Below are 14,715 nucleotides of genomic sequence, written 5' to 3'. Positions count from 1 at the left end.
GAGAGAAAGTACATTGGGATCCTTCAGGAGTCAAGGCACTAGAAATGTGAATGGTGAAATTATTTTGATGATCAGGCCCTGTCTTCTCTCAGAACAGCTCTCCAGGTGCTTCCTTCACAGCAAGGCAACCAGGAAGGAAGGATGGGCTTGAGCTGGAGTGGGATTCAGGAGCTCTTGGCTATGCCACTAATTCCCTCTGTGAGCTCGGGCAAGTCACTTCACCTCACTGTGCCTTAATGCCCCATTTCTAGCATGAAGACAATTCTTCCGAGACTCATGGGAGGGGATGAGAGGATAAAACCCTTTAGTACTCATGAGGCGCTCAGCTACTACAGTGATGGGGGCCATATAAAACCCCCCAGTAGAATGAGAAGGCAACATTCTTCTTTTTTTTTTAAGGGAGAGAAGATGAATCTTCTGGTACCCTGTTCTCCCCCTCCCTGGACATGACTCCCCCCAAAATGCTGTCACTGCCAATCTGACCTCAGCCATAGGTCAGGAATGGTAGGTCAGGAAAGAATGAGACATGAGGCACGAACTCTTCACCTTCATCTCCCAAACAAGTGGCTGATTGTGCTTCCTCGGCTGTTCTCTATAGACTTAGCATTGCAGGACACATGGAATCTGCCAGCAGGGGGCATTGTGTGTTTTCTAGAGAGAACTTAACTGACCCACAATGGAGACAGTCTTCATTTAAATATACCTGGTTCACTGTCACCCTCTCCAGCCAGGGTCGGCTGTACCCCACCCTGCCAGCAGCAAACTGCTGGGTGAGGCAGCGGATGGCTACCTCTCTCCATCCCTGCCACTCTCCCCCAGCTGCTTTCTTTAATAAGCAGCATAGAATATTTTAGCACCTATGGAAAAACCACCACAGACGGTGGTGGCAGCCGTTGCTAGGGAGATGCTCCCAAAAATAGCCCCACTCCGCCAACCTTTCCTGCTGCTGCTGTGGGGATGGGGGAAGCAAAGGGAGAGAGGGAGGGAGGCAGGGGGGAGGAGGACATGGCGCTCCCAGGAATGTGAGCTAACACACGGCCCGGCCCAAACTGAAGTTAACAGCCACACATGCCAAAGTGGCTTCTGATTTTGGGTGCTGTAGCCAGGCTCCTCTTTGGCCATGTCAGCCTCTGGTGGAGGGGGTGGCTGGAGTATGTTTATTCTCCCTATAGGGGAACAGCCCTCTGCCTAGGAGAAGACTTTTCTCCCTGCTGCTCCATCCCTGTTGTCACTAGTTTTTTCTCCCTCCTCTCCCTCTAGCACCAGAAGAGGGGTTATTAAAGGTGGCCCTGAATTGGACTCAGGTGTCTCTAATTAACCTGAAGTAACCTCTTTTCAGTTCATGGGGAAAAGAGCCTTCACCATTATAGGATGGATACACCTGCCTTCCACCACTCACTTACAGCTGCTCTGACTTGGTCACATCTTGGCCCCCCAACTCCGGCTCAGCATTAGGGACTTTGGCTACACGGGCCAGGAAACCGCATACTCATGACAGGCCATCAGCTTTGCCATGCTTGATTCCTGCCCTGTGCTGCACCCCGACGTGGGAAGGTTGTAGTGAAAGGACCCATCATGTTACTCTCCCATTTGTTCTGGTGCATCCACTTCGGGGAAGCCTGGTCCATAACGAGGGTAAACCTCTGTACAAGCCAGTAGTACCGCAGGGTTTCCATGGCCCACTGTACCACAAGACATTCCTTCTCCACCATATTTTTGTTCTCTGGGAAGGAATTTTCTACTGAAGTACAAGACTGGGTGTTCTTCCTCTCTTTCTATTTGAGAGAAGCATGGCTCCCAACCCTACCTTGGAGGCATCCATTTGTAGTATGACCTTTTCAAAGTCTGTGGCTGCTAGAACTGGATGAGTGCAGAGGGCTGGCCTCAGATCCACAAAATCTTCTTCAGCCACACCAGTTCATTATACTATATCTGGGCCTCTGGCCTTTATCAGATCTCTCAGAAGGTATGCCCTGGTGGCAAAGTGGGGAATGAATCACCTGTAATACCCCTCTATTCCCAGGAATGCTCTCACCTGTTTCTGCCTGATCGGTCAAGACAAACTCTGTATTGTCTCTACTTTGTTCAGTTGGGGTTTCACTATGCCTCTCCCCACAATGTACCGGAGGTATATAGCTTCCACTACCAATATCGCATATTTGGATGGCTTAGTGGTGAGACTTGCTTTCCTCAGGGTATCCAGTACTGCTTCCACCTTTTCCAGATTTATCTCCCAGTCTTGGCTGCAAATGATCACATGATCCAAGTAAACAGCCACATACTTGGCATGTGGGCATACTAGCTTATTGATGAAGCATTGGAAGGTTGCTGGAGCCCCATGTAATCCAAAAGGGAAGACTATGTTCTAGTATTGGCTCTTTGATGTAAGAAAGACAGTCTTCTCTTTGGCCACCTCTGCCAGAGGGATTTGCCAATATTCTTTCGTCAGGTTGACGGTAGACAAAAATATTGCTTTTCCCAACTGGTCTACTAGCCTGTGTATTTAAGGAATGAGTAAGCATTGAACTAGGACATTTTATTTAATTTTCGGAAGTCACTACAGAACCTCATGGTACCATCTGGTTTAGGTACCAGAACGACTGGACTGGGCCACTGACTATAGGACTCTTTGATGACTCTCAGTTCCAGCATCCTCAGCTTCTGTACTGATCTTTTCACCACAGGGATTTGGTATGGTTAATTCTTCACCTTTACTTCTGGATCCATGATGACGTGGTAATGAGCTTCCATGGTTCTGCCTGGCTTCCCCAAGAACACATTGTGATTTTGCTTAATCAGCTTGACGACTTCTGTACATTGTTCAGGGTTCAATGTGGGGCATATTTTACACATCCCTAAGGTTAATCTTCCTGAAGTGGTGTCTCTAGGGCAACCATATAAGCTCTGTCTTGCCAGGGCTTTAACAGGTTGACGTGGTAGATTTGCTCCTGCTTTCAGTGATTAGGTGTCAAACCTTATCGTCAACCTCCCCTCTGTTACTTTGTATGACCGCTGCTATCTGGTCAAGAGCTTGCTTTCCGCAGTGGGCACCAGCACCATTATCTAATCCCCTATCTGGCATTTCCATACCTTCACTTGACAATTATAATAGGCCTATTGGGCCTTTTGTGCTCTCCCTCACTCCCAACTTGCACTATGGGGATGACTTTGGCTATTCTGTCCTGCATCTGCATCACATGTTCAATGACATCATTCCTTGACTAGTCTATTCCACCCAGTCATCCTTGGCAATGTTCATTATGCCCTGGAGATGGTTACCATATAGCAACATGAAGGGGGGAAATGCCTGTGGAAGCCTGGGAAACCTCTCTTATAGCAAACATCAGGTAGGGTAGCAAGTTATTCCAATTTTTCCATCTTGACTCAGTATCTGAGATAAAATTTGGATTAATTCCTTTGCTATCCTCTTGGACATTGTGTTTCACAGGGGTATAGCTTCCGGGTACTGGGCAGCATAGTCCAGAATCATGGGTATAGCGAGATGACCTTGGGGTGATTTCTCCAGCAGACCTATCAGGCCCACTAGCCTCTCAAATGGGACTTCAGTAATTAGTAGGGGTACTAAAAAGGCCTTGCATGAGGGTGTGGGCTGTGCAATTGGCATTTAGGGCAGGAGGTGTGTCATAAACAGATAGCTAAGGGTTAATGTTTCTTTCCCCTGTAAAGGGTTAACAGAGGGAACCAAACACCTGACCAGAGGACCAATCAGGAAACCGGATTTTTCAAAGTGAGGGAGGGAACTTCTGGTTTTGGGTTTGTTCTGTCTGTTTGTTTTCTCTCGGCTATGAGAGAAGAGGTTTTCTTTCTATCTCCAAGCTCCTTTCTACCCTTCTGTTACCAAGGTGTGAATACAAAAGGAAAAGCAATAGGTTTATATTGTATTTTGTATTTACATGTGTGTACCTTCTGGAATGTTCAAATTGGATTATCTTTTGAAATCAGAGCGTATATTCATATTTTCTTATAAGCATAGCCCTGTATATGTCATCTTGATGCAGAGTTAATTCTGATGTCGTTTTTCTTGTATATAAAGTTTCTTTTTAAGACTTGTTTGATTTTCTTCTGGGTAGGTTGAAGGCAAGGGAGAGGATTCTCTTTGTGTAGATCTCGGGGTAGCTCGCCAGCACCAACGAGTTGGGGGGGAAAGAGAGATAGATATCTCTGTTTCCTTGTATTTGGGCTTTTCCTTTGGGAATAAGGAAACATGCTCTGGATATTGTGATGCAAAGTATGCATCAGATCATCTAAGCAGCCCGAAGAGAAAGTCTGGGTGGAGAGGAGGGAAGGGAAGTGGAGGATTTCCCTTGCCGGTAGACTCAGAGCTTCTGGGTCTCGAGGGTCCCCCCAGGGAAAGGATTGGGGAGACCCGGAAGAGTTGATCAGGTACTCCGAATCCTGATTGGTGGCAGCGAGATAAGATCCAAGCTGGTAATTGAGCTTGGAGGTTTCATGCTAGCTTCTCAGTTTATGAACGCTAAGGTTCTAATCTGAGTAGGAAGCTACGACAAGGTGCAATAGCATTGAACCTCCATATAGATTCCACCCCCAAACGTCCCCTGAACAAGTGACTATGAGCTAAGTCTAATACGGCCTTTCTGGGTACTCAGGGTACTACTAAAAGCTGCTGCAGTTCTTGGTCCTGTAGTCGGACTAGTCTATATAACAGGTCCTTTTTTTAAAATCACAAAGTAAGGTCCTGGACCTTTGGGTTTCTTCTCTACTGGAACCCCACTTGCTTCATCGAGTTCTTTTCTAATATTTCAGTATATGGTGTCATTGGCCTGGTCCTGCCCAAAATTCTTATACAAGGGAACAATATGTCCAAACTCAAGGGAGACTATTTTATTTTCACCTCCAGGACTGGTCTCTGTGGAAGTTGGCCCAACCTCCAGTTCAACAACAGTCCAAGTTGCCTCCCCACAAGCTGAATGAGATCAGTTACCTACAAGCACCACCTTTTGATTCTGGGGTCTGCCCTCCTTTCTCATTTAGTCTTCCAGGATTTACTAGATGCTGAAAACATGTCTGGGGCTGATTCAGAGAAGATGGAAGGTAGTCTATTTACTGGAGTCATGACATCAGCAGCGGGCTACTACGTTCCCTCAATCAGTCTACTGGGAGTAGATTTCCAGACCCTGGGAAGTCTCATCCTACAAGCATGTGGTATAGAAGTTTAGGAATTACAGCTTCTGTCTGACTTGCTATTCTTCCCTGAACCTCTATTTGTATAGGAATGGATGGGCAATAACTAATTGTCCTGTGTATGCAGGTTATTCCTGTGTGTTTAGCCTGAGACATTGGTGTGATGAAGTGGGGGATTTTCTTGATTTTCCTTGTTTTTCCAATGGTTTGTGTGCAGAGGGGGTGAGACTCAGTTTCCCTGGGTGTTACTGGTTTGACAAGATGAGGGGAGAGGGAGTTTATTGTTACAGAGGATCGGTGAGGGTACTTGGGACCTCAGCCAATGGCCTGAAGGATGGATACCCCAGCAACTGGTGACCCGGTGATCCAGATGCCCAGTTTCGGAGCCACAGCCGGTTCTGGCCAGTGGGAGGACAATGGTCTGTGAAGAGAGGACCCTGGTGACCTAACGAGCTGGTTCCAGTCAGAGGAGGCCAGAGGACAGAAGAGGGGAGAGGAGGCCCAGGCAACCCTGTTTACCTGGAGAGAAGACAATGGACAGAGGCGGGGTTTGGGGTCAGTGATATCTGATGCTAAACTGGGAAGCAGGGGGACTCTGCGCTGGAGAGAGAGGGCAGGCAGAGCCCACCTGGATGAAGGGGAGACTTGGATGTGCTGTGCTGAGGGCCAGGCCTGAGGGCTGGGAGAGTTTCCTGTGCTGTGTTCAATGGTCAATAAACCCTCCTGTTTTATGCTGGCTGAGAGTCACTCCGGTCTAGAGAACAGGGTTGCAACAGCCCCTTTGGGAAGTGGAAGCCCTGGGGGTCCAGAGCGAGTGGACTCCCTGACAGGGCCCACGGCAAGAAACAGATGTGCTAAGGCTCAGAGAGGTGTGGCTCCAGGAGATGGGGGGATTACCCCCAAGAGAGAGCTAACCCCCGGGAGAAGGGCTGTCTCACTGAAAAGGGTACCCCTCCATGGACCACATGGGGCCAAGAGTGAGCAAGATCTGTGAGTCCGTGACAATTTGGTAGCAGAAGATGGTTCGCAGATGCACCCTGTAGACGGTTGGCTGCGATCACAGGCACTTGGCAGTGAGTGGCTGCCAGCAATAGAACAAGGGTATTGAAAGGAACCAGCCTGGAAATGGCCTATAACCAGCTCTGTAAGAGTGACCTGGCACATCTTGCAGGGAGAGAGGGCTGAGCATCAGGAGACTCTCTAAGGAGCAGCTGATTGCTCAGCTTGTAGAGAATGACCAGTCTGAGGAACAGGCTCCAGACTCCAGGGGGTCTCCTGGGGTGCCCAGAGAGCCAGGGAGTAGCCGTGGGGGCAGTCTGTGTAGAGACTGGGACTCCATCAGACCCGAATCCCTGGTCAGCATGGGGATACCCCAGTCGAGTTTTTCCCTAGAGGAGTTGCGGAAACTGGAGCTGGAGCTGAAAGCGAAGAAGCTGGAACTGGAAGAGCGGAGGTTGGTGGACTGTGCAGAACAGTGAAAACACAAGTTGGAGTTGTAGGTGCAGCGGGCCAAGAGGGCCTGCTGGAGGGTAAGTGGGGAAGGGCCCTTAGATGCCAGTGTTGTGGGGAACCTACACACCAAACTGCTGCCCCAGTTCATGGGGGGGCGGATATGGATGTCTACCTCACAGCCTTTGAGAAGGCTTGTGATCTGAACCAGACTGACGCTGCAGACAGGCTTCGCTGTCTAACCCCCCATGCTGGGTCCCAAGGCCATAGAGGCATTCAGCCTAATGAATGGTGTTGAGACGGAGGACTACAACCTGTTCAAACAGAGTTTGATGCTGAAGTTTAAACTGACCCCTGAGGCATACAGGAAATGATTCTGGGGTGTACGCAAGACCTCAGGTGTCTCTACAAGGAGGTCACCAACCTGCCAGGGCAATATCTTCATAAGTGGGGGAAGGGCACAGGGGCCACTACTGCAGAGGCCGTGTATAACCTGGTGAGGTTGGAGCAGCTGTGTGACATCTGCCCTCCAGACCTTAAGACGTGGTTAGTGGACCGGAAGCCCAAAGATCTGCACAATGTGGGGGCACTGACAGATGAGTTTGTGAACAGCATATCAGGGGCAGGAGGGAGACCCACATCTGGGACTCATAAGGGGAGTCACCCAGAGACCTCTCAAAGGTGGGACTCCAGGAAGCCCAACTCAGGGTTTCCCGTGAATGCCAGGGCCGGACGACTCCCTCTGTGGGACTTGAAGGGCCTGTAATGTAATTACTGTGACACAAGGGACACAAGGTGGCACAATGCCTGAAGATGAAGGAAATCGCAGCCAAGCAGAACCTACAGGGTGTCAACTGGGTGGAAGCCCACCGAGAGGGGGCACTGCTGGTCCAGGGGGCCGCAGTCAAGAGGGCTGTGCCAGGGGGAGGGGATCGCCAGGCCAGCAGGGGAAGGCAGGGCCCCAAGTCCAGAATACCTGTACTCCATCAGCTGGGTGAGCATGGGACAGGCCCTGGGGGACAATCACCACATCATCCCCATTGAGGTGGGAGGAAGGAGTCTCCAGGGATTCTGGTGAAGAGGTGATGCTGGTGCAGTCCGAGGTGGTGGGCCCAGACCACCTAGTGCCCGATACCTACATGACTCTGAGAGGAGTGTTCGGGCCCCCATTAAGGTGTCTGTAGTGAGGATACACCTGAAATGGAGGGCTAAGGAGGGACTCAAAGGGGTCGGGTGCACGATCACCTGCCTACCAAGGTGCTAATGGGTAATGACCTGGAGAACTGTCTGGATGGCACTCAGAGTGCCCTGGTCCTTACCCGGAGCCAAAGCCAGCAAGGGACGCAGGACCTCCTGAACGGGGGGACGAAGCACTGAGGGTAGGGCTCGAAACTGAGGCACCGCCAGCCAGGGCTGTATCCTCAAACCCAGCAGCTGAGTTCCAGACTGAGCTGCAGAAAGATCCCTCCTTGGAGAAGCTGGGGGTCCTGGCTGGCCACAGCAGTGCAGGATCCCAGGGGGAAGACCGCCAGGAGAGATTCCTGTGGGAGAAGGGATTCCTATGCCAGGTATGGGCTGGTTCAGGGCAAACTGAACCTTGGAAAGCCAGGAGGCAGCTGGTGGTTCCCCAGAGGTACCGCCATAGTCTGTTGTACTTGGCCCACAATATTCCCCTTTCGGGGCAACAGGGCATCCAGCGCAACAGGCAAAGTCCGCTGCAGAACTTTTACTGGCCCGGGGTCTTTGATGAGGTCCAACAGTATTGCAGGTCCTGTGAGTCCTGCCAGAGAGTGAGGAAGGCCCGGGATAAGTGTAAAGCACTGCTGAGACCTTTGCCCATCACAGAGGAGCCTTTCCAGAAGGTGGCCGTGGATATAGTGGGACACCTCAGCATGGTGAGCCGTTCAGGGAAGAAATATAGTCTGGTGGTGGTAGATTTTGCTATGTGCTCCCTCAGCACAGCACATCCAAGTCTCCTCAGCATCCAGGTGGGCTCTGCCTGGTCCCTCTCTCTCAGAGCCCCCCGGCTTCCCAGCTCAGCATCTGATATCACCAGCCCCAAGCCCCGTCTCTGTCCATTGTCTTCTCTCCAGGTAAACAGGGTCGCCTGGGCCTCCTCTCTCTTCTTCTGTCCTCTGGCCCTCTCTGGCTGGAACCGGCTCATTAGGTTAACCGGGTCCTCTCTTCACAGCCCATTGTCCTCTGACTGGCCAGAACCAGTTGTGACTCCTGAGCTGGGCCTCTGGGTCACTGGGTCACCAGTTGTTGGGGTCCCCATCCTCCAGGCCATTGTCTGAGATCCCAAGTTCCCTCACTGGTCTTCTGTAACAACAAACTCCCTCTCCCCTCAGCTTGTCAAACCAGTAACACCCAGGGAAACTGAGTCCCACTCCCTCTGCATGCAAGCCATTGGAAAAACAAGGAAAACCAAGAAAATCCCCCACTTCATCACATCTCTCCCCCCTTCAAACTGGGAAGCAGGGAGGGTCCGGGCTGGAGAGAGGGAGCAGGCAGAGCCCACCTGGATGCAGGGGAGACGTGGATGTGCTGTGCTGAGGGAGGCCAGGCCTGAGGGCTGGGAGAATTTCCTGTGCTGTGTTCAACGCTCAATAAACCCTTCTGTTTTATGCTGGCTGAAAGTCACTCCAGTCTAGAGAACGGGGTTCCATCATCCCCTTTGGGGGGTGGAGGCCCCAGGGGTCCAGAGCGAGTGGACTCCCTGAGGGGGCTCACAGCAAGAAACAGATGTGCTAAGGCTCAGAGAGGTGCAGCTCCAGGAGTTGGGGTGGCTTAACCCCGAGAGAGAGTTGACTCCTAGGAGAAGGGCTGTCTCACTGAAAGGGACACTCCCCACAGACCACATGGGGCCAAGAGTGAGCACGATCTGTGAGTCCATGACAATTGATTCCATCCCGCCAATAGCCCAGACTAATGTGGCTGCATTTCCTGAGTCCACTAAAACAACACTACACCATTCATCCTGACTGGCCACGTATATCTACATGGAGTCATAGCTACACATACAAGAGTGATTAATCCACATAGATGCTCACTATCCCCCAAGTTGCATTGCATGAGCTCCTCATAGTTTGGATATTGAACAGCTATATGCCCTAGCTCCCCATAAGCATGACAATATATGTAGTCCTGGATATTCCCCCCATTCTTTGGGCTACTGGGCCTTATCCCATGGCCTCTTTCCCCTGCTCCCCAAGTCCCTTCAGACTCCTCTTCAGCATCCCTTCTCCCCAGTATAGTCCTACCTGAACTCTCAGAAGTACAGACCTTCAGGACTGGGGTTGGATCCTGGTCTGGTGCATCTCTTCTCTGGTAGTCCGAGAAAACTCTCTGAACTTCAAATGTCTCTCTGTGAGGGTGACCAAACCATCATAAGAGGAAGGGTCATTCACAGATCTGGGGGCAGGTCCTCTCAGGAATCTGTCCAAAACCAACTGTTCTATTATCTTTTCCACAGTGTGAGTCTCGGGACTCAGCTACTTCTGCGTTAGATGGATAAAGTAGAACAGTTGCACTATTGGTGCTGTTGTTCTCCTGGAACCTCCTCTCATCGAATCTCTGGGCCCTTAAGACTGTAGTCACTCTGGGTCTCCCCAGGACCGCAGTTTCCAATTGGGTGTAGCCTTTAGCAGTTTGCACTGCCACATCATAGTAGGCCTCCTGGGCCTCTCCACACAGGAAGGAAGCGAGGATACTTGGCCACTGGTCTCAGGGCCAGGACGCACATAGGGCTGTTCTTTCAAATGCGAGAAGATAAAACCTCAACATCTACTCTGTCATCATCTTTTGTAGGTAACTGCTGGCCTTTAAGGATTGCGTTCCATTGTGGCCACCTCTCAGAGCAGGCAGGGCTTTCAATTATCTCACCACTTCCTGTAGGGTGGCTCACTCCTGTACCACTGGGTTCATCAGCAGTTGAGTCGTCTCTTGTATTTGTACAGACTCCTGCTGAGTGGCCATCTGGACTCTAGTAGCCTCTTACTGTGCCATAGTGGTCTGCAACAACACCCTCACCACGTGGTCCATGCTCAGGAATGATCTACCTTGTCCCCGGAGTACTTTGCTCCATCAAATCCCACCTCTAACACCTCTTTTGCCCCATCAGCCTCAACGTTTCTGCCACTGGTGGTGGGGCTGGAGTAAATCAGTCCTACTCTGGAGGTTTTTAATTCTCAACTTTGGTTTAGTCACAGTATTTAAAGGTGGGCCCCAGGGTAGGCCCGAGCAGTTCTCTTACGCAAAAATATCCACAACACAAAAGAAATCTCTCCTTGCCTCCACCAGAGCATTGATTTATTAATGCTGGTATCTGGTCACTAGGCCCTCCCCAAATAGAAAGAAACTCAGTCTTTCCTCTATTGGGAGAAGAACAGCCCTCCAGCTAGGAGAAACCTTTTCTCCCTGCAGCAACTTGTTTCTTGTTTCTTCCTCTTCCTCTCTCTCTCTCATTGGAAGAGGGAGGTTTTAAAAGGTTCCCAGCAGCCCTTAATTGGACACAGGTGTCTCTAATTAACCTGAGGTAACCTCTTTTCAGTTAATAGGGAAAAATGTCTTTAGCCTTCTAGCACAGATACACCTGCCTTCCACCACGCCCTTCCAGCTCTTGTCACAGTGCCAAAACATGACACACCATGGTTCTGAGTTTCAGAGGGGTCAACTGAAGTCAATGGGAGCTGTGTGTGCACAGCAGCCTGAAGAAAAATTAGGCCTTAAATGTCTGAAGTTGGGCATCCTTCTTTTTGGCCTAGACAGCAGTAGACTGGGCCATCCCACCGTCATGCTCTATGCTAGGAAGAAGGTTTAATCACTGGAGTTTCTCCCTTGCACTTTCCCATGCTCCGTTATTGCGCTCTCCTGTCTAGGCCTGTTCCTCATATACGTCAGGTCAGCTCTTGCCTGACAGGGTTACAATATTAGTGAGACAAGGCGGGTGAGGTAATATCCTTTATTGGATCAATTTCTGTAAAGCTTTTGAGCTTACACAGAGATCTTCCTCAGGTCTCTCTAATATTCTGATGCCTACGTGGCTACAACAAACACTGCACACAACAACGTGGGGCCTGGCTGGGGGGGAAAAGGTTTACAGTGCCATGTGAACCACCCATTCAGGGAGGCTAGCCTCCAACCCTCCCCCTTCCACCCACCTCCCCTGCTGGAGCTCCGAGCCCCCCACTGCAGCCGCTGCCCCACTCGAGCCCCGTAGCACCAGGTGGATGGCCCAAGCAATAGTCCCAGCCACCTTGAGTCCCAGGCTGCAGGCCGGTCCACACTAACTCCAGCCCTAGCCCCCACCCACTTCAGGGAAGAGGAGCAGCCTGAGCTGGGGCCACAGAGGAACAGCAGGAAGGGGCCTCGAGCAGAGTGTGATCAGGACCATACCTGGCTGTCTGGGGAGGTTTAGCCTGCAGGAGAATAGCAAACTGGGGAGGGGGAATACCATATGCTGTGGGAGCAGGGCAGGAAGGAAGCTACTAGTTGCTTGAAGTATCAACCAACTTTTTCCCCTAGAGAGGAGGGTCACATTGTCTTTGCCCAAACCCCAGTTGTACCAGCTCTGTATCAGGCTGTGACGATTGGGGAATTTATCTATGCAGCTTATGACTTCTGGTTGATACTATGAAGTCATCATGAAGTGCTACTAGCAAAACTGCTGTATCCTGAATGCTTTCCCCAGACCTGAAGAAGAGCTCTGTGGAGCTCGAAGGCATGTCTCCTTCACCAACAGCAGTTGCGCCAATAAAAGATATTACCTCCAGGGCCAGCTCCAGGCACCAGCATTCCAAGCTGGTGCTTGGGGCGGCAATCTGCAAGGGGTGGCAGTCTCTGTTGGTTTGCCCCCAAGCAGTGCGCCAAATTGCTGCAGCGGGCAGTGAGGGCAGTCCGTGCGCTGTTAGGGCGGTAGGCACGTTTCCATGGTGGCGGCAATTCTGCGGCAGCTTCTATGTTTAGCTGTCTGGGGCGGCTTCAGCTAAACATAGAAGCTGCTGCCATATTGCCACGGCCGTGGAAATGCGCCTGCCGCCCTAGGGCACATGGACTGCCCGCACCACCCATGGTGGCAATTCGGTGCGCTGCTTGGGGTGGCGAAAACTGTAGAGCCGGCCCTGATTACCTCACCCACCTTGTCTCTCTGTACATGTATCTGCCATGTCTTCCCAGCCCGAAAAGCATGTTTCCCCCAGACTGAGAACAATAGGAAGGTACTTAACTTTTAACAATGTACTTTAATAACAATAGGTATGCTACAAAGTAGCTTCCTTCTTTGAAAAGCAATTTTATATTATCCCTTTTGTGGGGGGGTGGGGGGTGGAAAGTTACCCAACAGACAGAACAAAGGAATCCAGAAGTTGGAAAGTTGAGGGTTAAATAGAAATCCACACAGGATCAGAAGTGAAGAAGGAAGGGGCCAATTTAGTCAAGGACAAAGAACGCAAGGTGGGGGAAGAATACTCCATGTTCCAGCCTGCAGGCCATACCCTGAACTAGAAGGCTCTGACCTTTGGGTGGGGACTGGAGTTCTGCAAGTTGGTGTAGCCAGTTTTGGGCCCCCCACTACAAGAAGGTTGTGGAAAAATTGGAAAGAGTCCAGTGGAAGTCAACAATAATGATTAGGGGGCTGGAGCACATGACTTATGAGGAGAGGCTGAGGGAACTGGGATTGTTTAGTCTGCAGAAGAGAAGAATGAGGGGGAATTTGATAGTTGCATTCAGCTACCTGAAAGGAGGTTCCAAAGAGGATGGATCTAGACTGTTCTCAGTGGTACCAGATGACAGAACAAGGAGTAATGGTCTCAAGTTGCAGTCAGGGAGGTTTAGGTTGGGTTTTAGGAAAAACTTTTTCACTAGGAGAATGGTGAAGCACTGGAATAGGTTACCTAGGGAGGTGGGGTGGAATCTCCTTCCTTAGAGGTTTTTATGGTCAGGCTTGAAAAAGCCCTGGCTGGGATGCTTTAGTTGGGGACTGGTCCTGCTTTGAGCAGGGGTTGGACTAGATGACCTCCTGAGGTCCCTTCCAACCCTGATATTCTATGATTCTATGTAAATATACAGTTGTCTAGGGGTATGTCTACACTGCACTTAACCCCAGGTTTTGAACTCAGGCTCAAGCCTAACCCCCTTCTGTCTACACACACATCATGCTAATCCAGGTCTTGGACCTAGGATCTTAGAAACCCACAAGAGTGGAGGGTCTGAGCCTGAGTCAAGCCAGGATTCAAACCCTATTGCTTTGCAGTGTAGCCAGAGCCCCATAGCATCTGCCAAGATCAGGTAACAATGCCAGCCTGAGACATGGTGATCTGCTCATGGGGCTGAATTCAGACAAGGCAGCGACCACCTTAACTCCTCCACCTTCTGGCATCAGAGTGTCAGCAGCATGTACAACCCAGAAATGGGAAGAGGTGGGCAAGGGGAATGGGGCAGCATGTTGGGACATGCCCATTTCACCAGGGCAAGAGACACTCCCTAGAGCTAGCCCCTTGGCTGGCTGAGGTGCTGGCAATGGAGATCAAGCAGAAGACTGGAGCCAGGCTCTGGTTTTTCCCTGTTGAAAGGATTAAAAATACCTCCATTCTCCTTTCAACCCTGGCTGCCTGAGGGGAGCTTACCAAGGCTTTGCACCAGCTCAGCCAGTGTGGCGGGGTTGGCTTTCAGCATAGGCACAGACCAAAAGAAAACGGAAGTGGATGCTCAGGATGAGGAGGTGGACTGCCTTGTTAAGTGGGGAGGTACAGTATCCTTGCTCTGGTGGGTGTGGCAGGAAGGAGAGGGTAATGCAGGGGTGGGCAAACTATGGCCCGTGGGCTAGATCCAGCCCATCAGGGATTTGGATCCAGCCTGCGGGATTGCTAAGGCAGGCTCCCTACCTGCCCTGGCCCCACGCCACTCCTGGAAATGGCTGGCACCATGTCCCTGTGACCCCTGGGGGAAGCAGGGGGCAGAGGGCTCAGTGCACTGCCCTTGCCTGAAGGAACCATCCCCCTGCAGCTCCCATTGGCTGGGAATGGGGAACTGCGGCCAGTAGGAGCTTCAGGGGAGGTACCTGCAGGCGGGGGCAGCATGCAGAGCCCTCTGCTCTCCCCAACC

Source organism: Chelonoidis abingdonii, chromosome 1 (genome assembly GCF_003597395.2).
Source record: "Chelonoidis abingdonii isolate Lonesome George chromosome 1, CheloAbing_2.0, whole genome shotgun sequence".
NCBI classification, from domain to species: Eukaryota; Metazoa; Chordata; order Testudines; family Testudinidae; genus Chelonoidis; species Chelonoidis abingdonii.
This window is presented reverse-complemented; position numbering follows the sequence as displayed.